Genomic DNA, 13,094 nt, shown 5'->3' on the forward strand with positions numbered 1-13,094 from the left:
TTCACAGGAACGGGTCAATTACTAACTTGCCCAGGTTGTCCTTGAATTTGTGACCCTCCAGTCTCAACCTTCCAATTAGTCAATGTTCCAGGTGTGTACCACTCAGCCTAGCTCGTACCATATTCTGATGTCAAGAAAACAACCAACCACATATCTATAATAACAAAATCAGATGTGTACGGGATACATAATTTGTTTTCTTCAAATCTTATTAAATTCATTTTTATTGAAAATCCATTCCATCAAGGCCCATAATAAGGAAGAGACTGCAGCAGTGTATACACAGGTTCTAACGCTTAGAACTTGAAATTACACTTCATGCTCAGCTTCTGCCAGTCATCTTCAGGTCTAGGGACCGCAGGTCTCTGAAGGAGGGCTCTGCTGACTGGATTAGATGCTGATCCGAAGTATCTCTTGGTACCCATAGTCCTGGTGCCAGAAATTCAACTCTTGTAAGTTCATATCACAGTTTGACCAGAAATGTATTGTTAAAGTAATGAGAGGTTCTGACACATACAGAATTTTATCAGGGTGTGGGAAACAACTACATACCGTGTTGTTTGTCAGTGTTCCAGAAATTTCTTACAGGTTTGACATCTTTTGCTCAAAAAAGAATGAAACACATGCATACATACAAACTTAGTAGACAAGATGAAAATAAATTGTGAAGTAACCTATTGCCGTCAGGGAGTGTTCTGAAACTGGCATTTTCACAACAATTGATAACCTTGCTTGAATCTCCTCTGTGGGTAAAGAGTAACAAAAACAACTGTATCCAAAAGCCTAGAATGTGCTCAAGAATTCACAACTATTTCTTATTGGTTTTAGTACCTTGATAGCCAAATTTTCGGTGCATGTATTTATTCTGAAACAATTATGATAAGCTTATAAAGATAGATGATCACTTACAAAGATAGGCCCATCAGAATAATAAATGATTGATTATTGAATAGAAACATGTAAAGTAAAGAGTTTGGAAAAATGCATTCCAAGTTCTGAAAGACCACAACTGCCAACCCTTAACATGTGCATAGTGAAACTGTGCCTTACAGTTGGAGAAATAAAAAATTTCTATGATAAAAATAGATAAGAATTTATGATCCCTAAGCATCTCTGTAGAGGATTCTAGATCTAATTCTTCAGTCTGAAGAGAATGAAAAACACACACAACTAGAATAAATAATATTAGGAAAGTTAATAAAAAGTCTAAAAAATACAAAATCAACAAATGACAGCAATTTATACACATCCTTCATGAATATCTCTGAATCTTAATGGTCTTAATTGCCCAAGAAAAAGACACAGACTAACAGATTGGATTAGAAAACAATATTCATCTCTTTCATCCCCAAAACATGTCTTGCTACCAAAGATAGACACCACCTTAGAGTAAAATGGTGGAAAATTATTTTATAAGCAAAAGAAACTAAGAATCAAGCAGATATGACTAATCTAATATCTGACAAAATAGACTTTAAACCAAAGCTACTCAGAAGAGATAAGGAAGGACTCTTTATACTTGTTAAAGAAACAATCCAATAGCCGGCCTGCAGCAAGCTAAGACTGCAGGCAGGGAGACTTCTGACCAGTGAGGGGCTTCGATCCTGTACCAGAAGATACAATGGAGGGATAAGTGTGTTGTTCCTGACCGCCACACAAGTCTGGTTAGGGAACACACAATATTCCCGCCATCCTTATCTCCCTGGCTACTTCAAAGGGGCAGCTTCCCCCTGCTAAACCCTCTCTCCTGCTATGCCATCCCAGCTTTCTGCCTGGAACCCCTACCCTCCCCTCTCCCTTTTTCGGGGCTTAAATTCCTCCATCTCAGCCGGGGTAGACACCGAGGGCCGGGACAGGCGGTGAGTGCAAAGGGACGGAAGTCCCTTTGTTCTAATAGCCGGCCTGCAGCAAGCTAAGACTGCAGGCAGGGAGACTTCTGACCAGCGAGTGGCTCTGATCCTGTACCAGAAGATACAATGGAGGGATAAGTGTGCTGTTCCTGACCGCCACACAAGTTCGGTTAGGGAACACACAATATTCCTGCCATCCTTATCTCCCTGGCTACTCCAAAGGGGCGGCTTCCCCCAGCTAAACCCTCTCTCCTGCTACGTCATCCCAGCTTTCTGCCTGGAACCCCTACCTTCCCCTCTCCCTTTTTCAGGGCTTAAATTCCTCCATCTCAGCCGGGGTGGGTGCCGCGGGCCAGGACAGGCGGTGAGTGCAAAGGGACGGAAGTCCCTTTGTTCTAATAGCCTGCCTGCAGCAAGCTAAGGCTGCAGGCAAAGTGATTCCTGGATAGCAAGGGGCACTAACCCAGTAGAAGAAGACCCAGCGGAGGGAAGAGCCATTGGAGAACATCTGAAGGAAGAGATGGGCAGGCACCAAGGCAAGAATTCCTCCAATAATCTGAAAAACAACATGAAAACAACAGATCCCAGCGATCTTACGACAGAAGGACTTGAACACCCTAGCCCGGAAGAAGTGGGAAACAGTGTTATTAAGAAAACAATAGAGTCTCTTAAACAGGGTATGAATAACTCACTTAACGAAATAGAAGAGAAATATAACAAAAAGATGGAAGAAATGAATAAAGAAATGGAAGACAAATATAACAAAAAGTTTGAAGAAATGAGTAAATTCGTAAATGATACCCTGGGAAACCAAGAAAAAACAATCAAACAGGTAATGGAATCAGTTCAAGAATTGAAAACTGAAATGGAGGCAGTGAAGAAAACACAAACCGAGGGCCGACTGGATATGGAAAATCTAGGTAAACAAACAGAGACTTCAGGAACAAGCATAAACAATAGAATACAAGAGATAGAAGAACGAATCTCAGATTATGAAGACACCATAGAGAAAATAAACGCCCTGACCAAAGAAAACAGCAAATCCAACAAATTCTCATCACAAAACATTCAGGAAATATGGGACATAATAAAAAAACCAAATCTAAGAATAATAGGAGTAGAAGAAGGAGAAGAATTGCAGATCAAAGGTCCAGAAAATATATTCAACAAAATTATAGAAGAAAACTTTCCCATCCTAAAGAGGGATATTCCTATGAAGGTGCAAGAAGCATACAGAACACCGAATAGACTGGATCAGAAAAAAACATCCCCTCGCCATATAATAATCAAAACACAAAGCATTCAGATTAAAGAAAGGATATTAAGAGCTGCAAAGGAAAAAGGTCAAGTAACCTATAAAGGTAAACCTATCAGACTTACACCAGACTTCTCTATGGAAACCATGAAAGCCAGAAGGTCCTGGATAGAGGTACTGCAGAAACTAAGGGACCATGGATGCAAGCCCAGACTACTATACCCAGCCAAGCTTTCATTCACTATCAATGGAGAAAACAAAATATTCCAGGATAAAAACAAATTTAAACAATACGTAACTACTAATCCAGCCTTACAGAGAATATTAGAAGGAAAATTACATCCCCAGGAATCCAACATTGCCAATACTGCCTACAATAACTCAGACATCTAGAGACCCTTCACTAGCACAACCCAAAGAAGGAAAACACATACACTCTACTACCCCCCCCAAAAAATGACCGGAGTCAACAACCACTGGTCATTAATATCTCTTAATATCAATGGACTCAATTCACCTATAAAGAGGCACAGACTTAGAGATTGGATACGAAAACAGGATCCAACATTCTGCTGTTTACAAGAAACACACCTCAACCACAAAGACAGACACCTACTCAGAGTAAAGGGTTGGGAAAAGGTTTTCTAAGCAAATGGACCTAAGAAACAAGCGGGTGTGGCCATTCTAATATCTAACAAAATCGACTTCAAACTAAAATCAATCAGAAGAGATGGAGATGGACATTTCATACTCATAACAGGAACAACTCATCAGGAAGAAGTCTCAATCCTGAATATCTATGCCCCTAATATAAAGGCACCCACATATGTAAAAGAAACTCTTCTAGAACTCAAGGCAGTCATCAAACCACACACGCTAATAGTAGGAGACTTCAATACTCCTCTCTCACCAATGGACAGGTCAATCAGACAGAAACCAAACAGAGAATTAAGAGATTTATTGGAAGTATTGAATCAAATGGACTTAACAGACATCTATAGAACACTCCACCCAAATAGGAAAGAATATACCTTCTTCTCTGCAGTTCATGGAATCTTCTCGAAGATTGACCACATACTCGGTAACAAAGCAAACTTCCACAGATACAAAAAAATATTAGTAACCACCTGTGTCTTGTCAGATCACCATGGATTAAAATTAGAATTCAACAACAATGGTACCCCCAGGAAGTCAACAAACTCATGGAAGTTGAACAGTCAACTACTAAATCACCCCTGGGTCAAGGAAGAAATTAAGAAAGAAATTAAAGTCTTCCTTGAATTTAATGAAAACAAAGACACAACATACTCAAACCTATGGGACACTATGAAAGCAGTGCTAAGAGGAAAGTTCATAGCAATAGGTGCCCAAATAAAGAAAACGGAGAAAGCACACATGGGAGACTTAACAGCACACTTGAAAGCTCTAGAAAAAAAAGAAGCTGATTCACCCAGGAGGAAAGAAGACTGGAAATAATCAAACTGAGGGCTGAAATCAACAAAATAGAAACAGAGAAAACAATCCAAAGAATCAATGAATCAAAAAGCTGGTTCTTGGAGAAAATCAACAAGATTGACAAACCCTTATCCAAACTAATCAAACGGCAGAGAGAGAACATGCAAATTAATAGGATCAGAAATGAAAAGGGGGACATAACCACAGACACAGAGGAAATTCAGAGAATCATTAGATCTTACTACGAAAGTTTATATGCCACAAAGTTGAAAAATGTAAAAGAAATGGACATTTTTTTAGATAAGTACCATATACCAAAGTTGAACCAAGAACAGGTGAACAATCTAAATAGACCTGTTAGTCGTGAAGAATTAGAAGCTGTTATCAGAAATCTCCCTACCCAAAAAAGCCCAGGACCAGATGGTTTCGATGCAGAATTCTACCAGAACTTCCAGGAAGAGCTAATATCTATACTCCTTAATGTATTCCACAATATAGAAACAGAAGAATCATTGCCAAACTCCTTTTATGAAGCTACAGTTACCCTAATACCAAAACCACACAAAGACACAACCAAGAAAGAGAATTACAGGCCAATCTCACTCATGAACATCGACGTGAAAATTCTCAATAAAATCCTGGCAAACCGGATCCAGGAACACATTAGAAAAATTATCCATTATGATCAAGTAGGCTTCATCCCAGAGATGCAGGGCTGGTTCAACATACGCAAATCTATCAATGTAATCCATCATATAAATAAACTGAAAGAAAAAAACCATATGATCATTTCATTGGATGCTGAGAAAGCATTTGACAAAATTCAACACCCATTTATGATAAAGGTGTTGGAGAGACTGGGGATACAAGGATCATACCTAAATATAATAAAAGCAATATACAGCAAGCCGACAGCTAACATCAAATTGAATGGAGAGAAACTCAAAGCCTTTCCACTAAAATCAAGAACACGACAAGGCTGTCCACTCTCTCTATACCTCTTCAATATAGTGCTTGAAGTTCTAGCAATAGCAATAAGACAACATAAGGAGATCAAGGGGATTCAAATTGGAAAGGATGAAGTTAAACTTTCGTTATTTGCTGACGATATGATAGTGTACATAAGTGACCCCAAAAACTCTACCAAAGAACTCCTACAGCTGATAAACACCTTTAGTAATGTGGCAGGATACAAGATCAACTCCAAAAAATCAGTGGCCCTCCTATACACAAAGGATAAAGAAGCAGAGAGGGAAATCAGAGAAACATCACCTTTCACGATAGCCACAAATAGCATAAAATATCTTGGGGTTACTCTAACCAAGGAAGTGAAAGACCTATTTGACAAGAACTTTAAGTCTTTGAAGAAAGAAACTGAGGAGGATGCCAGAAAATGGAAAGACCTCCCCTGCTCTTGGATTGGGAGAATCAACATAGTAAAAATGGCAATTCTACCAAAAACAATCTATAGATTCAATGCAATCCCCATCAAAATCCCATCAAACTTCTTCACAGACCTTGAAAGAACAATAATCAAGTTTATATGGCAAAACAAAAAACCCAGGATACCCAAAACAATCTCATACAATAAAGGAACTTCAGGAGGCGTTACCATCCCTGACTTCAAACTCTATTACAGAGCTACAGTATTGAAAACAGCTTGGTATTGGCATAAGAACAGAGAAATCGACCTTTGGAATTGAATAGAAGACCCGGATATTAACCCACAAACCTATGAGCAACTAATTTTTGACAAGGGAGCTAAAGGTATATAATGGAAGAAGGAAAGCATCTTTAACAAATGGTGCTGGCATAACTGGATCTCAACCTGTAGAAGGATGAAAGTAGATCCATATCTATCACCATGCACAAAACTCAGGTCCAAATGGATTAAAGACATCAACATTAATCCATCCACTTTGAACCTGATAGAAGAGAAAGTGGGAAGTAATCTACAAGATATAGGTACAGGAGGCCTCTTCTAAGTAGGACCCCAGTAGCACTTGTTAAGCTTAGCACTTCCTAAGTAGGACCAATGAATAAGAGAAACAATGAATAAATGGGATCTACTGAAACTGAGAAGCTTCTGTAAAGCAAAGGACACTGTCAGTAAGACAAAAAGGCTGCCTTCTGACTGGGAGAAGATCTTCACCAACCCCTCGTCAGACAAAGGTCTGATCTCCAAAATATACAAAGAACTCAAGAAACTAGACACTAAAACTCTAATTAACCCAATTAAAAAATGGGGTACTGAACTGAACAGAGAATTCATAACAGATGAACTTCAAATGGCCAGAAGACACTTAAGGTCGTGCTCAGCCTCCTCAGCGATCTGGGAAATGCAAATCAAAACCACTTTGAGATACCATCTTTCACCTGTCAGAATAGCTAAAGTCAAAAACACCAACGATAGCCTATGCTGAAGAGGATGTGGAGAGTGGGGAACTCTCATCCATTGTTGGTGGGAATGCAAACTTGTGCAGCCACTGTGGAAATCAGTGTGGCGGTTTCTCAGGAAACTGGGAGTCAACCTCCCTCAGGACCCAGCAATTCCACTCTTGGGAATATACCCTAGAGATTCCCTAACATACTACAAAAGCATTTGATCTACTATGTTCATAGCAGCACTATTTGTAATAGCCAGAACCTGGAAACAGCCTAGGTGCCCCTCAATAGAAGAATGGTTAAAAAAGGTGTGGAACATATACACATTAGAGTTTTACTCAGCGGTCAAATCAATGACATCTTGAATTTTGCATGCAAATGGATGGAAATAGAAAACGCTTTACTGAGTGAGGTAAGCCAGACCCAAAAAGAGGAACACGGTATGTATTCACTCATAAGTGGATTCTAACCATAATTAAAGGTCTTTGAGCCTATTATTCGTGATCCTAGAGAAGCTAAATAAGAAGATGAACCTGAGGAAGATTATTTAGCTATCCGCCAGGAGGTAGGAAATAGACAAGAGTCCCAGGTAACCTCGGGTGGGTGCATGGGGGGGGGGGGTGGGAGGGTTGTTGGAAGGGGAGTGGGTTAGAGAGAAGGGAGTAGGAGAGGAATGGGGAAAGCTCGGTTGACCGGGATGGGGGGGATGGAAGAAGGATGAATATGGGATCAGGGAAGAATATATTTCAACTAAGGGAGTCATTTTAGGGTTTACAGGAGACTTGATTATATATGGGATCCCAGGTCCAAGGAGAGATCCCCAGATTGTTCTCTGGACAGAGGAGAGGTTGCCTGAACCGGCCTTGGCCCATAACCATACTGATGAATATTTTGCTTATCACCATAGATCCTTCATCCGACGAAGGATGGCATACAGATGGAAACCCACATTGGAGCACCAGACTGAGCCCCCCAAGGTCCAAATGAGGAGCAGAAGGACGAAGAAAATGAAAAAGGAAATAAGGACTGCGAGGGATGCTCTCACCCACTGATACAAGGGGACGGATCTAATGAGAGTTTACCAAGGCCAGTTGGACTGGGACTGAACGAGGAAGTGATCCAACCAGATTCTCTGAATGTGGCTGGATTCTCTGAATGTGGCTGGCCCGGAGTCTTTCTGAAAAGCCATTGACTATGACACTGGGACTTGTTTCCTCTGCATATACTGGATTTTGGGGATCCAGTCTGTTTGGATACTCACCTTCCTGGACCTGGAGGGAGGGGGGAGGAACTTGAACTTCCCACAGGGCAGGAAACCCTGACTGCCCTTAGGGACGAAGAGGGAGGAGGAGAGGGAGTGGGGGGAGTGGGAGGGTGTTGGGAAGAGGGGCATAAATGGAAACTTTTATAATTTAATAAAATTACTTTCAAAAAAAATAAAGAAACAATCAATGAAGAAACTATTAGAATTTTAAAAACATCTCCACCAAACATAATTGTACCCAATTTGCTAATTGATATATAGTCACAGATTAATCCCAACACAATGATAGTGATGACTTCAATACCCTACTGTGGTGGTTTGAAAAAAATGCCCCCCAAAGGGAGTGGCACTATTAGAACATGTTGCCTCTTTGAAGTAAGTGTAGCCTTGTTGAAGGAAGTGTGTCATTATGGGGGTGGGCTTTTGCTCAAGCTTCATTCAAGATGTAGCCAGCACCATATCTGCCTGCATGCTGCCATACACCCAGCCACCCTGCTCCCTGACATAATCATAATGGACTGAACTTTTGAACTGTAAGTGAGCCACCCCAATTAAATGTTTTTCTTTATAAGAGCTGTGGTCATGTTGTCTCTTCACAGTAATAGAAGCCCTAACTAAGATACCTACTCTCAATAATAGATAGGTCAACTAGACAAAAACTAAACAAGGAATCACAGAAATTAAATTATATCATAAACCAAATGGACCTAGCAGATATCTACAGAAGATCCCACCCAAATGCCAAAAAATTCCTCAGCAGCCCACAGAACATTCTCCAAAACTGGTCACATACTAGAAAATAAAGAAAGCCTCAATAAATGTAGGAAAATTAAAATTACATCTTGTCATGTATTTGACCACAATGTAATAAACCTAGATGACAACTGCAATAGAAACTGAAGATAATACACAAACTCATGGGTAATAAATGACATACTTTTGAATAATGGATCAGTCACTGAAGAAATCAGAAGGAAATTTTAAAATTCCTGGAATTGTGATTGGAGAGATGACTCAGCAGTTAAGAGCACTTGCTGTTCTTGCAGAGGACCTGGGTTTGGTTCCAGCACCCACATGGTGACTCAGAATTATCTAGTTTCATTGGCTTTGACACACTTTTTGTCTTCTGTGGACATCGAACACACAGACAGTACATAAATAAGCATGCATGTTCATACACATAAAATAAAATAAATATTTTTTAATTCCTTGGCTTGAATAAAAATGAAAATATGTCAAAACTCTTTGAGATACAATGAAGACATAATTATAAAAGTTTATAGTATGTTAGCCTCTGCATTTTTCTGTGGATACCCAGGCCCAATTCAGGCGCGCGCTTTCCTGAACTCGAGTCCACGAGAATGGACGATTGTCCTAAGGGTTTAAACAGACACAGACACAAGAGACCTGCTCACTTACCAAAGAGTAAATGGCCACTTTATTAAACTCAAGTCGGGTATTTATACCAGTGGGCATGAGGGTTCAAAAGGGCACGGCCCCCTCCCATCAGGAGCAGTGGAATAGGATGACAGGTGCCCCGTGCCTCAGGCAGAATCAGCTGGGGTAGCCAGGCATGGCAGGTGTATAGGGCCCGCAGCTGGAACCTTGTTTACAGGTGGAATCACCATAACAAAAGAGAGCCAAGTTCTTTCTAAACTATACCCTCAAGCCAGTGCTAGTGCAGAATCTCCAGGGAGCCAGAGGTCAAATGGCCCTGCGAATCACCAGGAAGAAGGGAAAAAGACCTGTGTACCTACAATAGTACTAAATGTTTACATAAAAATATTTGCAGGATATCAATGAATAAATTAATGATAATCATTAAGTCCTTGGAAAAACAAGGACATAAAATAATAGATTAGGAAAAATAATCAAAATTAATGAAAAATAAGAAACAATAACAAACAACACAGAACTAATAAAAGAAAAATGGCTCATTGAAAAGAAAAATAAGATTACAAATTCTTAGCCAAATTAACCAAAAAAAGGAGAAAGGAGACTCAAATGAAGAAATTTAGGGATAAAAAGGTGAACACTATGACAAACATCAGAGAAATTCAGAAAACTTTGAGGACACACTTCCAAACCTGTACTCCACTAAATTGAAAACATAAACAAATGATGAATTTCTAGATGTATATGACATACTAAATTTAAACCAATAAGAAATAAATAAGTAAATATATAATCAGGAACAAAATTGAAACAATAATAATAATAACAAACCCTCTCAAGTGAAAGAAAGCCCAGGAGAAGTTAGATTCACTACAGGATTCTACCAGAACTTCAAAGAATGGCTTACACCAACAAGTATTCAAATTGTTTCATAAAATGAGAAAAATAAAGGAATCCTTCCAAAGTCTTTTATAAAGACCACTCTACCCTGATAACAATAACAGATAAAGACATTACAGAAATTAAAATTAGAGTCTGAACTTCCTGGCAAATATAGACACAAGAAACCAATAGAATACTTGTCAACAAAATTTAAGATCATATTAGAAGGATCATTCACAGTGATCAACTTGGCCTTGTTCAAGCAATACACAGATGATTCAACATACATAAATCAATAAATGTAGTTCATCAACTAAATGGACTCAAAGTTAGAAGTAGCACGATCATTTCAATAGATTCATATTCTGAAAAAAATTCAATGTGTCTTCATGACAAAATCCTGGAAGAGATTAAGAATAGAAAGAGCATACCTCAACATTATGAAGACACTCTTAATCTCAGGGTTGTGGGTTCGAGCCCCACATTGGGCGCCACTCTATAGTATGAGCAGCGGGCTGCGGATCCCGGCTAGCTTAGACCCATAATAATTACACGGAAATTGTATTCATTTAAACACTGCTTGGCCCATTAGTTCCAGTCTCTTATTGGCTAACTCTCACATCTTGATTAACCCATTTTTATTAATGTGTGTAGCACCACGAGGTGGTGGCTTACCAGGAAGGATCTTAACCTGCATCCATCTTGGAGAGGAGAGATATAGTGTCTGCCTCACAAATCCATAGTCAATATCCTGGAGAAAAAGAATTCCCACTGAGATCAGAAGCAATGTAAGAATGTTTACTCTCTTGTAATCTAGAGTAATAATAAAAGAATACACACACACACATATGTGAGAAGAAGTCAAATTATCTCTAACTATAGGTGATATAACATTACACAGAGCAAACCCTAAAGGCTACCAAAAAACTCAGAGAGATGATAAACACTTTCATCAAGTGGTAGGCACACAAGAATTGGGAGTCTTTCTACTTATCAAGGACAAATACTGATAATGAAATCATGGTGTCGTGCCAGCACAACAACTGTCCTTCTTCTGAGCGAGGGACGTCAGGATTAACATGCAACACAACTTCAGGTTCTGCAGACAAGCCTTTATTCCACATTCTCACACAGTATATATAGCCCTCAGCAGGGGAGGCTAAGACAGCAAAAGCAGGAAGCTCATCACTATAACTCAATGACTTCGGGGTGAACATCCTTAGAAACATTGCTGAAAACAACAGGTTGTTCCTGTTTTTGTTCCTGTTTTCAACCAAGTGCAAGAGTGCAAAACAGATCAAGTGGGGGTGCGAAGGCCTGTCCTCTAGGGATCCAACACATGGAAATAATCACATTCCAATAAACACACAAAGAGAGTAAGAGTCAGAGATAGAGAGAAAAAACAACCCCACAAAACCTGGAAATAAACCTAAGGAAACAAGTAAAAAAAAAAAAAACCTTTATAATGCAAACTTTTAGATTCTGAAGACAAAAATGAGGAAAAAAACCACTAGAGAATAGGAAAATCTGCCAAGTTTATAGATTGCAAAAATTCGTCTAGTCGAAGCAGTCATGTGGTGCAGGAGAATTGTCTGTATTCTGTCAATCATGTTTTAAATAAACGCTGATTGGCCAGGCAGGAGGTGTAGGCGGGGAAACCAGACAGGAAGTAGAAATGATGCAAAGAGAGCAGGAGAATTCTGGGGAGAAGGAAGTTGATTCTTCCCACTCCTGCCCAGATCACTGAAGCAGCAGGATGTGAGCTACCCCAGCTGAAAAAGGTACTGAGCCACATGGCTAACATAGATCAGAAAAATGGGTTAATCAAGATGTGAGAGTTAGCCAATAAGAAGCCTGACCTAACAGGCCAATCAGCATTATAACTTACAGAGATCTCTTGTGTGATTTTACTTTGGGACTAAACAGCTGGGGGAACAGGGCAGAACAAAAACCCAAACAAGCAAGGCCCCTCATTCTACAGTCATGCTACTAAAAACAATCTGGTGGCACAAAAGACCAGCGATAGCAGAAGCAACCCTGTACAAGAAGTCCTTGGTATCATCCTAACTGAATCTAAATGATACTACATCCCATAGTAATGAAACGACATGGTGCTGACACAAAGACACGCAGACCAGGGGAAGAGAATAATGACCCAGACACAAGTCCACACAGCCTAGGCTGAGTTTTTCACAAAGATGCCAAAGCTACACATTGGAGAAAAGATAGCCTCTTCAGCAAATGGTGCTGGGAAACTTGAATACGCACGTGTAGAAGATTGCAGCTAGATCTCTACCTCTCACCTTGCACAAAGCCCAACTTCAAATGGACTTAAAATCTCCACCTAAGCCCTGATGTTTTAAAACTATTGGGATGAAAAATTAAGGAGGATGCGTTGATGTCTAGGCACTGGTGAAGGCTCACTGCATAGGACTCCTGCAGCACAGCAGACAACAGACTCCACTGCACAGCAAAGGGATACACCAGGTGAGTGAAGAGGCAATCCACAAAATGGGAACAAACTTTTACTACCTATGCTTTTGACAAAGGACTGGTATCTAGACTAATCAAAGAATCAAAAATATAAACACCAAGGAAACAAAGAACT

Source organism: Myodes glareolus, chromosome 3, assembly GCF_982192425.1.
Source record: "Myodes glareolus chromosome 3, mMyoGla1.1, whole genome shotgun sequence".
In the NCBI taxonomy this organism is placed as follows: Eukaryota; Metazoa; Chordata; class Mammalia; order Rodentia; family Cricetidae; genus Myodes; species Myodes glareolus.